Source organism: Herpailurus yagouaroundi, unplaced genomic scaffold, assembly GCF_014898765.1.
Source record: "Herpailurus yagouaroundi ecotype Mexico unplaced genomic scaffold, PumYag 162, whole genome shotgun sequence".
Lineage (NCBI taxonomy): Eukaryota > Metazoa > Chordata > Mammalia > Carnivora > Felidae > Herpailurus > Herpailurus yagouaroundi.
In genome coordinates, this window is record NW_024412403.1 from 26754192 (window position 1) to 26770989 (window position 16798).

A 16798-nucleotide genomic window follows, 5' to 3' on the forward strand; every position below is an offset into this window, starting at 1 on the left:
GAGAGAGAGGCAGAGAGAGAGGGAGACACACACAGAGAGAGAGAGAGAGAGAGAGAGAGAGAGAGGCAGAGAGAGAGGGAGACACAGAATCCGAAGCAGGCTCCAGGCTCTGAGCTGTCAGCACAGAGCCGACGCGGGGCTTGAACTCATGAACTGTGAGATCATGACCAGAGCTGAAGTTGGACGTTTAACCATTGAGCCACCCAGGCGCCCCTTAATTTTTTGTTAATGTTTATTTATTTTTGAGAGAGAAGGAGAGAGAGCATGAATAGGGGAGGGTAGAGAGAGAGGGAGAAAGAATCTGAAGCAGGCTCTAGACTCTGAGCTATCAGCACAAAGCCTGACATGAAGCTCAAACCCACAAACCGTGAGATCATGACCTGAGCCAAAATCAAGACTTGGGTGCTCAGCTGACTGAACCACCCACGTGCCCCGTCCATGACTTATTTATTTTATAACTGGAAGTATCAACCTCTTAGTTCCCTTCACCTGTTTCTCCCATTCCTCCAATCTCTTCCACTTCTGGTAACCAGTAGTTTCCTATATCTGTTAGTCTGTTTTTGTTTTGTTTGTTCATTTTTGTTTTGTTTTTCAGATTCCACATATAAGTAAAGTCATAGTTGTCTTTCTCTAACTTATTTCAATTAGCACAATACCCTCTAAGTCTACTTAGTGTTGTTGCAAATGGAAAGATTTCATTCTTTTTATGGCTGAGTAATATGCCTTAGATTGCTTCCACATCTTGGTGCTATTGCAAACAAAAAACCTTATGTGATCATAAGGGTGCATATATCTCTTCAAATTAGTGTTCTTGAGATAGTTACCCAGATGTGGAATTGCTGTTTTGTACACTGGCTTTCCTTTTAATTTTTTGAGGAAGCTCCATATGCTCTTCCATAGTGGCTATACCAATTTACATTCCTACCAACTGTATAGGAGGGTTCCCTTTATTCCACGTCCTTGCCAACACTCGTCATTAAAAAAAATCTTTTTGATAATAGCCAATCTGACAGATATGAAGTGATATCTTTTCATGGGTTTGGTTTGCATTTCCCTGATGGTTAGTGATGTTGAGCATTCTTTCAAGGGTCTGTTTGCCACCTGTATGTCTTCTTTGGAAAATGTCTATTCAAGTCCTGTGGTCATTCTTTTTAAATTCTACCTTGAATTATTTTTTAAAAAAGTTTTTAATTGTTAGATTTCAGTATGATTAAAATACAGTGTTATATTAGTTTCAGGTGTGCAATACAGTGATTCAGCAATTCCATACATTACTCAGTGCTCATCACAGTAAGTGCACTCTTAATCCCCTTTACCTATTTCACCATGCCCTCACCCACCTAGCTTCTGGTAACTGCATTTATTCTTTATATTTAAGGCTCCTTGTTGTTTGTTTGTCTCTTTTTCCTCTGTTTTGTTTCTTAGATTCTACATATGAATGAAATCATATAATATTTGTCTTGTTCTGACTGACTTATTTCACTTAGCATTATACCCTCTAGATCCATCCATGTTGTTGCAAATGGCAAGATTTCATTCTTTTTTATGGCTGAATAATCTTCCATTATTATTCCCTATCCCTCATGTCTCTCTTATCCATTCATCTGTCGATGGACACTTGGGCTGCTTCCGTAATTTGGCTATTGTAGATAATGCTGCTATAAACAGGGGTGCATATTAGTGTTTTGAAATTAGTGTTTTCATTTTCTTTGGGTAAATACCCAGGAGTGGAATTACTGGCTCATATGGTAATTCTTTTTTAATATTTTGGGGAACCTCCATATTTTCCACAGTGGCCAAACCAGTTTGCATTCCTACCAACAGTGAATGAGTATTCTTTTTTCTCCCTACTCAGGTCCCCTGCCCATTTTTTAATCAGATTATTTGCTATTTGGTGTTGAGTTGTATAAATTCTTTATATATTTTGGATATTAGCCCTTTATAAGATACATCATTTGCAAATATCTTCTCACATTCAGTATGTCCTCTCTTTGTCTTTTTGATGGTTTCCTTTGATGTGCAAAGCTTTTTATTTTGGTATAGTCCCAATGGTTTGATTTTGCATTTGTTTCCCTTGTCTTAGGAGACACATCTAGAAAACTGTTGCTATGTATAGCTGATGTCAGAGAAATTACTGCCTGTGTTCTCTTTTAGGATTTTTATGGCTTCAGGTCTCACATTTAAGTCTTCAACACACTTTGAGTTTATTCTTGTGTATGGTGTTACAAAGTAGTCTAGTTTTATTCTTTTACATGTAGCTGTCCAGTTTTCCTAGTACCATTTATTGAAAAGACCATAGCTTCCCCATTGTATATTCTTGTCTCCTTTGTCATAGATAAATTAACCATATAATTATAGATTTATTTATGGGGTCTCTAGTCTGTTACATTGATCTATGTGTCTGTTTTTGTGCCAATACCATACCGTTTGGATTACTATAGCTTGGTAGTATATCTTGAAATCCAGAATTGTGATACCTCCAGCTTTGTTCTTATTTTTCAAGATTGTTTTGACTATTCAAGATCTTCTGTGGTTCTCTATAAGTTTTAATATCATTTATTCTAGTTTTGTGAAATATGCTATTGGAATATTGAAAGCAGTTGCGTTGAATTTGTGGACTGCTTTGGGTAATATGGACATTTTGTCAATATTAAGTTTTCCAGTACATGAGCGTGGAATATTTTTCCATTTGTGTCATCTTTAATTTCTTTTATCAGTGTTTTATAATTTTCACAGTAGAGGTCTTTTACCTCTTTGATTAAGTTTATTCCTTGGTATTTTGTTGTTTTTAATGCAATTAAAATTGTGTTGTTTTCTAAATTTTTCTTTCTGTGACTTCACTGTTAGTGTATAGAAATGCTACTGATTTCTTGGTATTAATATCATGTCCTGCTTCTTTACTGCATTCATTTATTACTTCTAGTAGTTTTTTGGTGGAGTCTTTAGGATTTTCCGTGTATAGTATCGTGTCATCTACAAATAGTAACTGTTTAACTTCTTTACCAATATGGGTAACTTTTTTTTTTTCTTTTCCTGCCTAATTGCTGTGGCTAGGACTTCCAGTATTATGTTCAATAAAAATGGCGAGAGTGGACATCCTTGTCATGTTACTGACCTTCAAGGGAAAGCTCTCAGTTTTTCACCATTGAGTTTGTTGTTACCTGTGGGTTTTTCAGATAAGGCCTTTATTATGTTGAGGTATGTTCCCTCTAACCCCACTTTGTTGAGAGTTTTTACCATGAATGGATGTTGAATCTTATCAAGTGCTTTTTCTGTATCTTTTGAAATGATCATATGATTAAAACAATGTTTATTTATTTTGAGAGAGAGAGAGAAAAAGAGCATGAGCAGGGGAAGGGCAGAGAGAGGAGGAAAGAGAATCCCAAGTAGGCTCCATGCTGTCAGAGCAGAGTTCCATGCGGGGCTTGATCCCATGAATTGTGAGATCATGACCTGAGCCAAAATCAAAAGTCAGATGCTCAACTGACTGACTGCCACCTGGCTGCCACCCAGGCACCCTTGATCATATGATTTTTGTGCTTTGTTTTGTTGATGTGGTGTATGATATTGATTGATTTGTGAATATTGAACCATCCTTATATCCTGGGCATAAATCCCACCTGTTCATGGTGAGTGATCTTTTTAATTCTTCCAACCCATTAGCATGGAGTATCTTCCCATTTATTTGTGCTCCCCACCCCCCCACCCCCTAAATTCTTTCATTAGTATTTTATATTTTTTAGTGTTCAGATATTTTACCTCCTTAGTTAAATTTATTGATAGGTATTTTATTCTTTTATGTATAATTGTCAGTGGAATTATTTTCTTACTTTCCCCTTTTCATAGTTTATTTTTAGTGTATATAAATGTAACATATTTTGTATATTGATTTTGTATCCTACAAATTTATTGCATTTATTTATTCTGTTTCTTGGTGGAGTCTTTAGAAATTTCTATATATAAAATCATGTCATCCTTCACTCATATGAGGATTTTAAGATACAAAACAGATGAACATAAGGGAAGGGAAGCAAAAATAATATAAAAACATGGAAGGGGACAAAACATAAGAGACTCTTAAATATAGAGAACAAACAGAGGGTTGCTGGAGGGGTTGTGGGAGGTGGGGTGGGCTAAATGGGTAAGGGGCATTAAGGAATCTACTCCTGAAATCATTGTGGCATTATATGCTAACTTGGATGTAAATTTAAAAATAAAAAAATAAAAAAAATAAAATCATGTCATCTACATTTTTCCCCCTTAGTCTATGTAAAGTTTTGCCAGTTTTGTTTATGTTTCATGGAATCAGCTGTTGGCTTCATTGATTGTTCTGTTGTCTTTTTATTCTGTATTTCATTTATTTCTGCTTTGATCCTTGTTATTTCTTTCCTTCTAATAACTTTGGGCTTCATTCTTTTTCTAGTTCCTTGGAATGTACAATTAGATTATTTATTTGAGATTCTTTTTTCTTGAGGTAGACCTGTATTGCCCTGAACTTCCCTCTAAAACTGCTTTTGCTGTATTCTATAACTTTTGGTATGTTGTATTTTTCTCAAGATATTTTTTGGTTTCTCCTTTCATTTCTTCACTGTTCAGTAGCATGTTGATCAAATCTCCATATATTTGTGATTTTTCCAGTTTCTTTTTTGCAATTGATTTCTAGTTTTATACCATTATTTTTGGAAAAGTTGTTTGATATGATTTCAGTTTTCTTAAATTTACTAAGTCTTGTTTTGTAGCCTAACGTATGATCTATCCTGAGACTGTTCTATTTGGAATTGAGAATAATGTGTATTCTGCTGCTTTTGGATGGAATGTTCTGTGTATATCTATTATGTACATCTAGTCTAGTGTGTTGTTTAAGGCTGATGTTTCCTTGTTGATTTTCTGTCTGGATGATCAACCCATTGATGTAAGTGGGGTGTAAAGACCCCAACTATTATTATATTGCTGTCCACCTCTCCCTTAGGTCTGCTAATATTTGCATTATATATTTTGGTGGTCTTCTTTTGGGTGTATAAATATTTGCATTATATATTTTGGTGGTCTTCTTTTGGGTGGTCTTCTTTTGGGTGTATATTCTCTTGTTGGTTTGACCCCTTTATCATTATGTAATGCTTTTTGTCTTACATTATAGATTTTGTTTTAAAGTCTATTTTGTCTGATATAAGTTTAGTTATCTTAGCTTTCTTTTTGTTTTCATTTACATGGAATATATTTTTTCACCCCTAATTTTTAATCTGTTTGAATCCTTACATTTGGAGTGAGTCTTTTGTAGATAGCATAGCTCAGGGTCTTTTTTTTTTTTTTTTTAATCCATTTAGCTATACTTTGTCTTTTTGATTGGGGTATTTCATTCATTTACATTTAAAGTAAGTATTGATAGGCATGTACTTATTGCTATTTTGCTAACTTTTTTTGTTACTGTCTTTGTTCCTTCTTCTCTTGTTCTCTTCTGTTAGAGTTTGATGACTTTCATTAGTGTCATGGTTAGATTTCTTTTTCATTATTTTTTGTGTATCTAATGTATATTTTTGCTCTTGGCTACCATAATTCTTTCATGTAACAAACTCTATAACAGTCTATTTTACGTTGATAACAAGTTGAACACATTTTAAAACTCTACATTTTTATTCTTTTATGTTTTTGATGCCACATTTTTACATATTACATGTATTTTTAACTAATTATTGTAGTTATAATTTTACTAATTTTGTCTTTCAACCTTCTTATTAGCTTTATATGTGATTAAACCACCTTCTTTACTGTATATTTACCTTTTACCCGTGTGATTTATATTTTCACATATTTTCTTACTACTAATTAAAGCCCTTTGTTTTCATTTTTAAAAAGTTCCCTTTGGATTTCTTGTAAGGCTGGTTTAGTGGTGATGAACTTCTTCAGTTTTTGCTTGTCTAGAAAACTTTATTTCCCCTTCAATTCTGAATGACAGTTTTGCCGGGTTGAGTATATTCTTGGTTGCAAGTTTTTTCATTTCAGTGCTTTGAGTATTTCATGCCACCTCCTTCTGGCCTGAAAAATTTCTGTGAAAAATCTGATAGCCTTTTGGGGGTTATTTTGTAACTAAAACATTGTTTTTCTCTTGCTCTCACTTTTGACATTTTAATTGTAAAGTGTCATGCTGTAGATTTCTTTGGGTTCATCTTATCTGGAACTTCCTTTGCTTTCTGAAGTGTTTGGTCCCTACCCCAGGTTGAAGAAGTTTTCAGCCATTATTTATTCAAGTAAATTTTTTGTCTCTTTCTCTTCTCCTTCTGGGACCCTGATAATGTGAATGTTGTTCAGCTTGATATTGATATCTTCACTTTTTAAAATTATTTGTTTCTTTTTGCTGTTCTGTTTAGATGAGTTCCACTGCCCTGTCTTTGAGATCACTGATCCTTTCTTCTGCTTTAAATAATCTATTGAATCTCTCTAGTGTATTTTTCAATTCAGTTATTGTATTGTTTAGCTCTGTGAGTTCTGTTTGATATGTTCATTATATTTCCTATCTTTTTTCTTTTCAAATTTTTATTTAAATTCTAGTTAGTTGACATGTAGTGTAATATTGGTTTCAGGAGCAGAATTCATTGATTTATTACTTACAGACAACATCCATTGCTCATCGTAATAAGTGCCTTCCTGAATACCCATCACTCATCTAGCTCATCCCCTAGCCACCTCCCTCCATCAACTCTCAGTTTGTTCTATAACTTTAAGAGTCTCTCATGGCTTTTTTTTCCCCCTCTCTCCCTCACCTTGCAATATGTTCATCTGTTTTGTTTCTTAACACATATGAGTGAAATCATATTTGCCTTTCTCTGACTTATTTTGCTCAGCATAATATACTCTAGCTCCATCCATGGTGTTACAAATGGTAAGACTTCATTTTTTCTTCTTTTTGACAGGTGAGTGATAGTCTATTGTATGTATATATATGTATATATACATATATACACACATATTGTATATATATGTATGTATATACACACACACGCATATACATATATATATGTATACACACACACACACCACATCTTTATTTGGGCTCTCTGCATAGTTTGGCTATTGTTGATAATGCCACCATAAACATTGGGGTGCATGTACCCCTTCAAATATGTATTTCTGTATCCTTTGGATAAATGCCTATTAATGCAATTGCTGGATCATAGAGTAGTTGTATTTTTAACTTTTGGAGGAACCTCCATTTTGTTCTCCAGAGTGTCTGCACCAGTTTGCTATTTTCTGCTTTTTGTTGAAGTTCTCACTGTTTATCCATTCTTCTTCCAAGTTTGGTGAGGATCTTTATGACCGTTACTTTGAACTCTTAGGTGAATTACTTATCTATGTTTCATTAAGGTTTTTTTTCTTCCCTGAGATTTTATCTTGTTCTTTTGTTCAGAATATATTTCTCTGTTTCCTCATTTTACTTGACTCTTTTTTTGTGTTTTTTTTCCCTCTGTATTAGGTGAAACAGCTATTTCTCCCAGTCTTTCAGGAATGTACTCCTATAGAAGATGAACCTTATTGTTTAACTTTGTCCTAGCTTTTGATTGTTTCTTGAATCTTTGTCTTTGTCCAAGCAGCCTGATTTATTTTTAATAGCTTCAGTTGTTGAGAATGTGCCAGCATCTAGTTTCAGGCTGATTGGAAGCCAGACCCTTAGGCAGCAGCTTTTAGTATGTAATATGTACAATCCTGTGGGACTGCCATTGTAGATCCTGCTGGCTTCTAGACTAGGAAGTCAGGTGTTGTCCCCTTTGCAACCGTTGCAAAAATTGGGCTCCAGAGGAGGGTTATAAGCCCCTTTCTGGGAGGTACAGGTGAACTGTAATAAGGCAGAGGGAGAGTATAAAAATGATGTCCCCTCACCTACATTCCCTGAGAGTATAGCCTCAAGGAAATCTTGAAACCTGCCCCTCAGGCTAAAGCTCCAGGATAATAAATAGGCCTCTTACAGAGAAAGTCTGGCAGTGTGTTTTAGTGTGCTGGCTGTGCAGTGCTCTGCGGGTGGTGGCCTGCCAAGAACTGTCTCTCCGATTGTTATAGTCCCATGGGTCCCAGGGACTCAAGCTGTCTAGGTGATCCAGGAATATTTCTGTGTGGCAGCTGCAAATATTGGGGTACCAAATATAAAACCTGGGATACCAAACACAAATAAGAACTCCCTTCCAAGTGACATTGGTGTTCTGGAATGTGGTAGAGGAGGAGCATGAAGATAGGGCCCGTCTTCTCTCTTGAAAGGTTTACAGTCAACTTTTAGGTATGTATTTAATTAGAAGCCTACTTTTTAGGCTGTAGCTATGGTGATAAGCTTATAGGTACTTTTTGTGGAGAGACTCAGCTCCTGGTCTATTGCTTCTTGCTGTGTGCTGAGGGTGGTAGCTATTTGAAAACTCTTACTTTGTTGGTTATAGTCTTGTGGGATGCATAAATGTAAGATCTGCTGGCCTTCAGAGTCAGGTGATGAAGAGGTGTTCCTTGGCAGCAACTGCAAAAATCAAGGTGCCAGACAAGAGTACAAACTCCTTCTTGGGGATATTGGCAAGCTGGCATGAGGCAGAGGCCTGCATCCCTTGGCCCCATTCCCTTAGAGTACCTCGGTAGGCCTCTAAGAGTTTGCCAGACCAGGAGCCTGCTCATCAGGCCAGTGCTCCTGGGCAGGCAAATAGGCCCCCTTATCAGAAAGATGGAGTGTTTCAGTTTTTGATCTGAATACTGCCCTGGAGGTGGTACTCTGCCTCTCTGATTGTTATAGTCCCTTGGGACTCAAGAATGCAAGCCACTGTAGCCTCCAGAGCCAAGTGCTCAAGAGGCATCTCCTGGGCTTCCATTGTAAAAACTTGGATACAAGATGTAAAAAAATACTAGGACATTAGATGTATGTAAAAGTTCCCCTCCAGGAGACACGGGCACTGTGGATCATGGCAGAGAGAAAACAGGTATGGCATGTATCTGTCAGCTTTAGCAAGGCAGAGAGCAAGTGCAGGGATGTTGCACGCCCCCCACTTTTAGTGAGGCAGGGGGAGAAGAGATGGCATGTGCCCACTGGCTATCGCAAGGGAGAGGGAGAGTGCAAAAATGGTGCCCACCAGTGTCTCCATCCTTGGAGAGATTCCCAACAGGTCTCTGCCCTTTCAGTTGATGCTTGGAGATTAACAGATTAATCTGGGTACTTTCCAAACTGCTGGCTTTGCAGTCTGGGCCCTGGGTCAAGTGAGTATATGAGTCCTTTAAGAGCAGTCTTTCAGTTTGCTACAGACTCCCAGGTTTTGTGAATACAAGCCTTGTTGGTTTTCAAAGGCAGCTATTTTAGGAGCTTGTCTCTCAGGTACAGGTCTTTAGGATTGGAGTGCTTGATGTGGGTTACAAACTTTCATTCCTCTGGGAGAAGCTCGATTTGTGAGATCCCTCTCAATTGTGGTTTACCATGCCAGGGGCAGTAAATTTTTGGCATGTCTTAGCCTCTCCTATCCACCTTGATATGGCCCTTTTCTCATTTGATGTGAGGCAACTGTTCAGCCAGTTTTCAGGTCTTTTTTTTCAGAGGGTATTGTTCCACATGTAGTTGTGGATTCAGTGTGTCCATGGGAAAGAATGAGTTCAGGGTCTTTCTGCATCGCCATCTTCTATTTCAAAGGATTTTCTAAACAATTACATTGTGAATAAAGATAGTTTTCCTTCCTCCTTTATAATCTGGATGGCTTCTATTTCCCTTTCGTGCCTAACTGCCATGGTTAGAAACTCTAGTACAATATTGAATAGAAGAAGTGGGAGTGGACACCCTTGTCTTGTCCCTAATTTGGGGTATAGCATTCATTTTGCCACAATTAAGTGTGATGTTAGCTTAAATTTTTCATAGATTCTCTTTATCAGGTTGAGAAAGTTTCCTTCTATTACTTGTTTTCTGCAAGTTTTTATTAGGAATAGAAATTGGATCTCTTCAAATGATTTTTTCTGCATGTATTGAGTTTGTGTTTTTTAGTTTAATGTGATGCATTACATTGATTTGCTTTCAGGTATTAAACTAATCTTGCATATCTTTAATGAACGCTTCTTGAACATAATGTATTATCATTTTTATATAGTGACAGCTTTTTTCCCTAAAATTTGATTAGAATTTTAAAAATCCAAATTAACAAGGGATATTGGGTAGTTTTATTTCTTTTAATGTGTTTTTTTTAATGAAAGAAGTAACACGATTTTATTTAAATGTGTTAGTACAGTGTTAGACAATCTTAAAAGCTATATTCTTTTTTTTTAATTGTTTAATATTGAGGGAAGGAGAGAGAGAGAGAGGCAGAGAGAGAGAGTCGGACAGAGAATCTGAAGTGGGCTCTGTGCTGACTGCAGAGAACCTGATATGGGGCTTGGACTCGTAAATGCTGAGATTATGACCCGAGCTGAAGTTGGATGCTTAATCCAGGTGCCCCCAAAGCCTATATCCTAAACTAATACAAGCACTGAAAATTCTCTATTTCTGAATCTAGTTGACATTTAAAAAGGAAAGTTCTAATATGAATATCTGTAAGTTGATTAGTATAATTTAAGTTGGAAGATGAGCAGCTTTGGTATATTTGTATTTCTCTGGCTCCCCTTTTTGACTGGATGCACATGAATCCAACCCCATATAGCGGAGTTGGGTGGGACTAATGTATTTGGTGGTTTCACTTAAATGTTTCCACACAAGCAGCAAGGGATATGCAAGTTCTGGGACTGCGCTGCTCGTAGGGCCACCTTCATCATCTTTCTTGAACTGAAACCATCAGATAGCTAAGGTCTGCACTGCCACTGTGTATGGCCAAGTGTAGTCTAATTAGTTAATATATCAGAAATCCTTGAAAGTAATAAAATTTAAGGTTAAATTATAGAAACAATCAGTTCTTAATTCAGAAAATGACAATAGATTTTTCAATTTTTTATCTGAAGATTATTTTAAAACTAGCTCTGTATCTTAGAATCAATCTTAACTTGAAATGATTACCTTTAAGTAAACTTCTATGAGTCATGTGAACATGTATGCCAAGACTGTCTTCCTATGTGTGTTCATAGCTACATTTTCATTTGTCTATGTATAGAAATTCCATGGGGCACCTGGGTGGCGCAGTCGGTTAAAGCGTCCGACTTCAGCCAGGTCACGATCTCGCGGTCCGGGAGTTCGAGCCCCGCGTCGGGCTCTGGGCTGATGGCTCAGAGCCTGGAGTCTGTTTCCGATTCTGTGTCTCCCTCTCTCTCTGCCCCTCCCCTGTTCATGCTCTGTCTCTCTCTGTCCCAAAAATAAATAAACGTTGAAAAAAAAAAAAAAGAAATTCCAAGAAAGAGATATCACTCATTTATTAAAACGAAAAAGTATATCTAAATAGGCTCTTTATATATCTTAAGTCAACTCTTTATAGGTATAGACAATCTATATTGCATAGGGGGCTCTACAAAGCTACATAATGCCATTTTTTTTCCTTCAAAAGTCATTTTAAGGTATAGCAAAATGCTAGTTTCTGCAGTGACTGAAATGAACTTTTAACTTCAACCTCTGCTGTGGTGAAGTTTGAAACCTTAAAGATTGCCATTGAAATTTGTTAATGACTTAAAGATTTGATTTTTCTACCTGCAGAATGTAGATCAGAGAATTTCCTCTCTTCAAGTTTTAAGAGTCAGCAGAAGGGAGAGATTATTATTCTAAGGCTTTGTCTTCTGTAGACAAATTCTCTTCTTTGGGGGCTGAAGAACTCAGTTGTTTGCACACAAGTGTGTGTATAACAAAGCTCACAGGGAGCCAGCGCTTGCCTTCTGCCGCAGGCAGGAATGCACCTCCCTGTGGAGGGTGTTGTCAAGGGCCATCTTGTGGAGAAAGCATTCTTGGCTTCCATGATTACTCTTGGGCCACCATTTGAACATTATCTTAATGGATCAAAAATTAATGCTTACTGATTTGTACTTTTTTCATAGGCCTGACTTGCCCACGTTTTTCATCTAACAGTTTTACTTAAAATAATCAGTTGCCGATCAACTGATGAATGGATAAAGAAATTGTGGTTTATATACACAATGAAATACTACGTGGCAATGAGAAAGAATGAAATATGGCCTTTTGTAGCAACGTGGATGGAACTGGAGAGTGTGATGCTAAGTGAAATAAGCCATACAGAGAAAGACAAATACCATATGGTTTCACTCTTATGTGGATCCTAAGAAACTTAACAGAAACCCATGGGGGAAGGGAAGAAAAAAAAAAAAAGAGGTTAGAGTGGGAGAGAGTCAAAACATAAGAGACTGTTAAAAACTGAGAACAAACTGAGGGTTGATGGGGGGTGGGAAGGAGGGGAGGGTGGGTGATGGGTATTGAGGAGGGCACCTTTTGGGATGAGCACTGGGTGTTGTATGGAAAACAATTTGACAATAAATTTCATATATTAAAAAATATATATATAAAAAATAAAAATAAAATAAAATAAAATAATCAGTTGCCTAAGAGACTTGCTACTTCTGATTACAAAAGGCAAAATAATGTGAAATCAAAACTAAAGAAATAATGTTTAAATATGATTTAGGTGGCACTCACAAAAATTCACTTTTTATTATGTCCAAGTCAAAATAATGATCAGACTAGTAAACTTGAGGGGATTTAGGGGAGTCTTTATTTTGGTGGAAATCCACAACGTGAAATTATTGCAAAAAAGGCAAAGTAAAGGCTAGAGCTAAAAATAGACCATAAAACTAGATGGCAGGACAGGAGGAGCCACTCAAAGAGCTGTCTTCCTGGGATAGTCAGAGCACAGCATGAATGGACCAGTGAGCCTGCAGAGTCTTTCTCTAAACATTTTCTCAGTCAGTCTATTGCTAAAGATAATTTTGAAATTTTAGAACATGACATTTCAGGTGAGTAATAGTTATATTTTTTAGAAGTTGCAGTAAAAAAAAATAATGAACTACATTGCCTCTGATATGTCTAATGTTTATCAGAAAGTAAACATGTCAGTGGCCATCTTAAAGCCACGTAAAATTTGGTCAGATTAAGCACAATAACCACAATGGTTTATTTGAAACCTGGTTACTGAAAAAAAATTCAAAATTCAGGGTATTATAAGTTTTCCAAGGTTCACTCAGTATAATTCTGTATACAGGGTTTTACCCAAATGTCCATTGACATTATTATTTACACAGAAAGCTTTAATCTGAAGTCATCTCTGGCACCTTCAGAATATATAAACTATGAACTTCTGCAATGTATTATATACTTGAAACTTGTGGCCTCAAAGTACTGATAAAACAAAGAAAAAGGTCACCTATCCCACAAGTCAGGATGATGAAACATGTATCACTAACAGCAGGTCACTTAGAAAAATCAAATAACCACTACCCTCCCCTCAAACTGAAAATAAATGGACTTGAGCTTGAGGAGAGGGAAACAATGGGTCTTGGAGTATACAAAGATTGGGTGCTGTTGCATTATCCTATAATTGCTGAGTCCTGAAACTAAAAAGTCAGAAAAACTCTGGCAATTCAGAGGCCAAAGTAGGCTTCATTCATACCTTACATCTGGGATCTATAGTGGTATGTGGCTGAACAGGTAAAACACAGATTCACCATTGTGTGCCCTTTGGGTTACCTCAGCCAAGATCATCAAGATATCAATAACCTGAATCTTGGAACAGTGTCTCCTTTTGACCCCATATGGAATGGTGTTTGTGACAACAGCTTCAAAGGCAGCATTATTCTGGAAATAGCTGGCCCAGAGAAGATCCTGTGGGTAAAGGACAGCATAAATTTTGGTGGCTTCTGCTGAGAGTAGCTGGTTGGAAGCACAGCAGATAGTGCCACGCATGTCAGCCATGTTGTCCACAAAGATGCCATGTGGTCCTTCATGTGGCCCACAGGAACCATCCAGTCTACTTCATTTGCATTCTTTTTCTATTTGTGAATCAAGGCAAATTCCACATTTACCTTGTCGGCAATTGATGTGACCCTTTTAGCTCCTCTGGCATCAGATGAACCGATAATACAGTTCCTCCACTTGGCAGTATTCTCCTGAATCCACTGCAGGACTACAGGCTCCGTGTACAGATTATCCACTGGAATGTCAAAGACTCACTGGATCTGAGAGGCATGCAGGTCCATGGTGAGGATGTGGTCTGCCCCAGCAACCAAGAGCATATATGCCACAAGTTTCACAGACATCAGAACATGGCTCTTGTCCTTTTTACCTTGTCGAGAGTATAGAAAACCTGGGGTCATGGCAGTTACCCTGGATGATGGACGATGTGATCTTGCAGGCGTTGATCACGATGAGGAGCTCCATCAGGCTGTCGATTTCTCCACACCACCCTGGATGTTATAGACATCTTTGGCTTCACGCTTTCACCGATCTTGACTCTGGTATCCTGGTTGCTGAACTTCTTAGTGACCACCTTTCCCAGCTTCAGGCCCAGCCAGTCAGCCACACACAGGGACAGGTCCTAGTGTGAGCTGCCGCTGAAGGGCATGTGCCTGGGCGTGGCAGAGATGGCCGAGGCTCGGGAGCGGGAAAGCACGCTGTCCCTGTCTGGTGTTGATGTCAGGGTGAATCTGGCATTATATAATTGTCTGTGAATTATTTATTTCTTTTTAACTTTTTAGAAGCATATGTGCGGAAATGGTGTTATTTTTTCCTTGAATTTTGGGAGAAATGATCTGTAAAACTATTTGTGCCTGGAATTTTTGTTTTGTGGGAAAGTTAACTACAATTAATATTTTTCATAGATAAAACTTTTATATCTTGTGTGGCCATTAGAAGTTGTGGCTTTTGAGGAATTTGTCCATTTCCTCTAAGTTGCCAAATTTATTGCCATAAAGATGTTCAAAATGTTCCTTTATTATCTTTTAAATATTCTTAGAATCTATAGTTATGTTACTTCCCTTACTCCTGATATTGGGAGAACTAGTGTCTACTCTCCTTTATTCTCTCCTAATAGACTGCTTAGAATGTATGTCAATTTTATCTTTGTTATTAAAGAACCAGTTTTTGGTTTCATTGTTTTTTTGTTTTTGTTTTTAATTCTGATTTCTAGATAATTTAGGCTCTGAAGTTTATTGTATTTCTTTTTTCTACTTTGGAAGCTGATGTCATTGACTTGAGATGATTCTCATTTTCCAGTATTAAGCAATAAGTGCTTTAAATTTCTCACTAGGTACTGTTTTTTAGTGGCATCCCACACGTTTTGATATGTCATATTAGTTTTATAGGGCTGCCGTACCAAAGTGTTATAAACTGGGTGACTTAAAACAAAAGAAATTTTATTCTCTCACAGTTCTTGAGGCTAGATGTCATGAATCAAGGTGTCAGCAAGACCATGCTCCCTGTGGGACTCTTGGTACAGTCCTCCTTACCCCTTCCTGGATTCTGATGGCAGCAATGATCCTTTGTGTACGTTGGCTTGCGGGTGCATTATACTGGTCTCTGTGCCTGTCATCGTGTGATGTCTTTTCTTCGTGTGTCTCTTCTCTTCTTGTAAGGGCACTAGTCATATTGGGTTAGGGCCCACCTTATCCAGTATTATCCAGTATTATCCAGTTTAATATTATAATATTCAGTATTATCTCATTTTGAGTTAACTAATTATACCTGTAATGACTCTATTCTCAAATAAGGTCACATTCAGAGATGCTGGGGGGTTTAGAACTTGAATATAATTTTAGAGGAAAACAATTTAACCCATAATAATTGATTGTATTTTCATTCTGTTCAAAATACATTCTAATTTTTCTTTCTACTTTTTTTTGACCTGTGGGTTATTTAAAATTATGTTTCTTAGTTTTTAAATATTAGAGATTCTTTCAATTTAATTAAAAATTTTTTTTAATGTTTATTTTTGAGGGATAGAGACACTGTATGAGCGAGGGAGGGGCAGAGAGAGAGGGAGACACAGAATCCCAAGCAGGCTCCAGGCTCTGCACTGTCAGCACAGAGCCTGGCTCGGGGCTAGAACCCACGAACCATGAGATCATGGCCTGAGCTGAAGTTGGACACTTAACTGACTAAGCCATGATTTGGGTTTAAAAAACAATTTTCATGTCTTAATTTTTGAATATGTGGAATATATTTATAATAACAGTTCTTTTTTAAGTTTATTTTATTTTTGAGAGAGCAAAAGAGCGAGCACACAGGCGGGGGTAGGGCAGAGAGAGAGAGAGAGGGAGACACAGAATCCAAAGCGGGCTCCAGGCTCTGAGCTGTCAGCATAGAGCCCAATGTGGGGCTTGAACCCACGGACCATGAGATCATGACCTGAGCCGATCATGACTGAGCCACCCAGCACGCTTGTAATAACAGTTCTAATGTATTTGTCTCCTAATTCTAACAGTGGCTCTGGTTCAGTTTATATTGATTTATTGATTTTCTCAGTGTGACTCATATTTTCCTAGTTTTTCAGTGCCTGGTAATTGTTTTTCAGTTTTATTGAGGTATTATTGACTTATAAGAACTATACATATTTAAGATATCCAATGTGATTGGATACATATATATATACACTGTGAAATGTTTGTTGTAATCAAGTTAATTAACATATCCATCATATAATTTTTATCTTTAAAGTTTGATTTAAAAAAAATCTTCCTTGTCTTAACTTATGGATACATGGAATATATTTGTAGTAACAGTTCATTCTTTCAGTTATCCCCTTTTTTGGGTAAGAAATCTTAGCAAGTTTCAAATACACAACACTTACCACTAATTATAGTATCCATGCTGTACATTGGGTCTCCAGAACTTCTTCATCTTATAGCTGAGAGTTTGTACCCTTTGACCAACATCTTCCCATTT

The 16798-nt window shown here is 37.1% G+C and overlaps 1 long non-coding RNA gene and 1 pseudogene across 1 annotated transcript in view; one reads left to right on the top strand and one right to left on the bottom strand.

The window, feature by feature from the left end:
• Positions 1 to 1975, top strand: part of LOC121036068 (uncharacterized) — a 27327-nt gene extending 25352 nt beyond the window's left edge. Inside the window, exon 3 of the long non-coding RNA XR_005793218.1 lies at positions 1947 to 1975. This is a non-coding gene — a long non-coding RNA (uncharacterized LOC121036068). The remainder of the gene's footprint in view (positions 1 to 1946) is intronic.
• Positions 1976 to 13543: 11568 nt separating this feature from the next.
• On the bottom strand, positions 13544 to 15446 carry LOC121036482 (ribose-phosphate pyrophosphokinase 2-like; annotated as a pseudogene).
• Positions 15447 to 16798: the final 1352 nt, after the last annotated feature.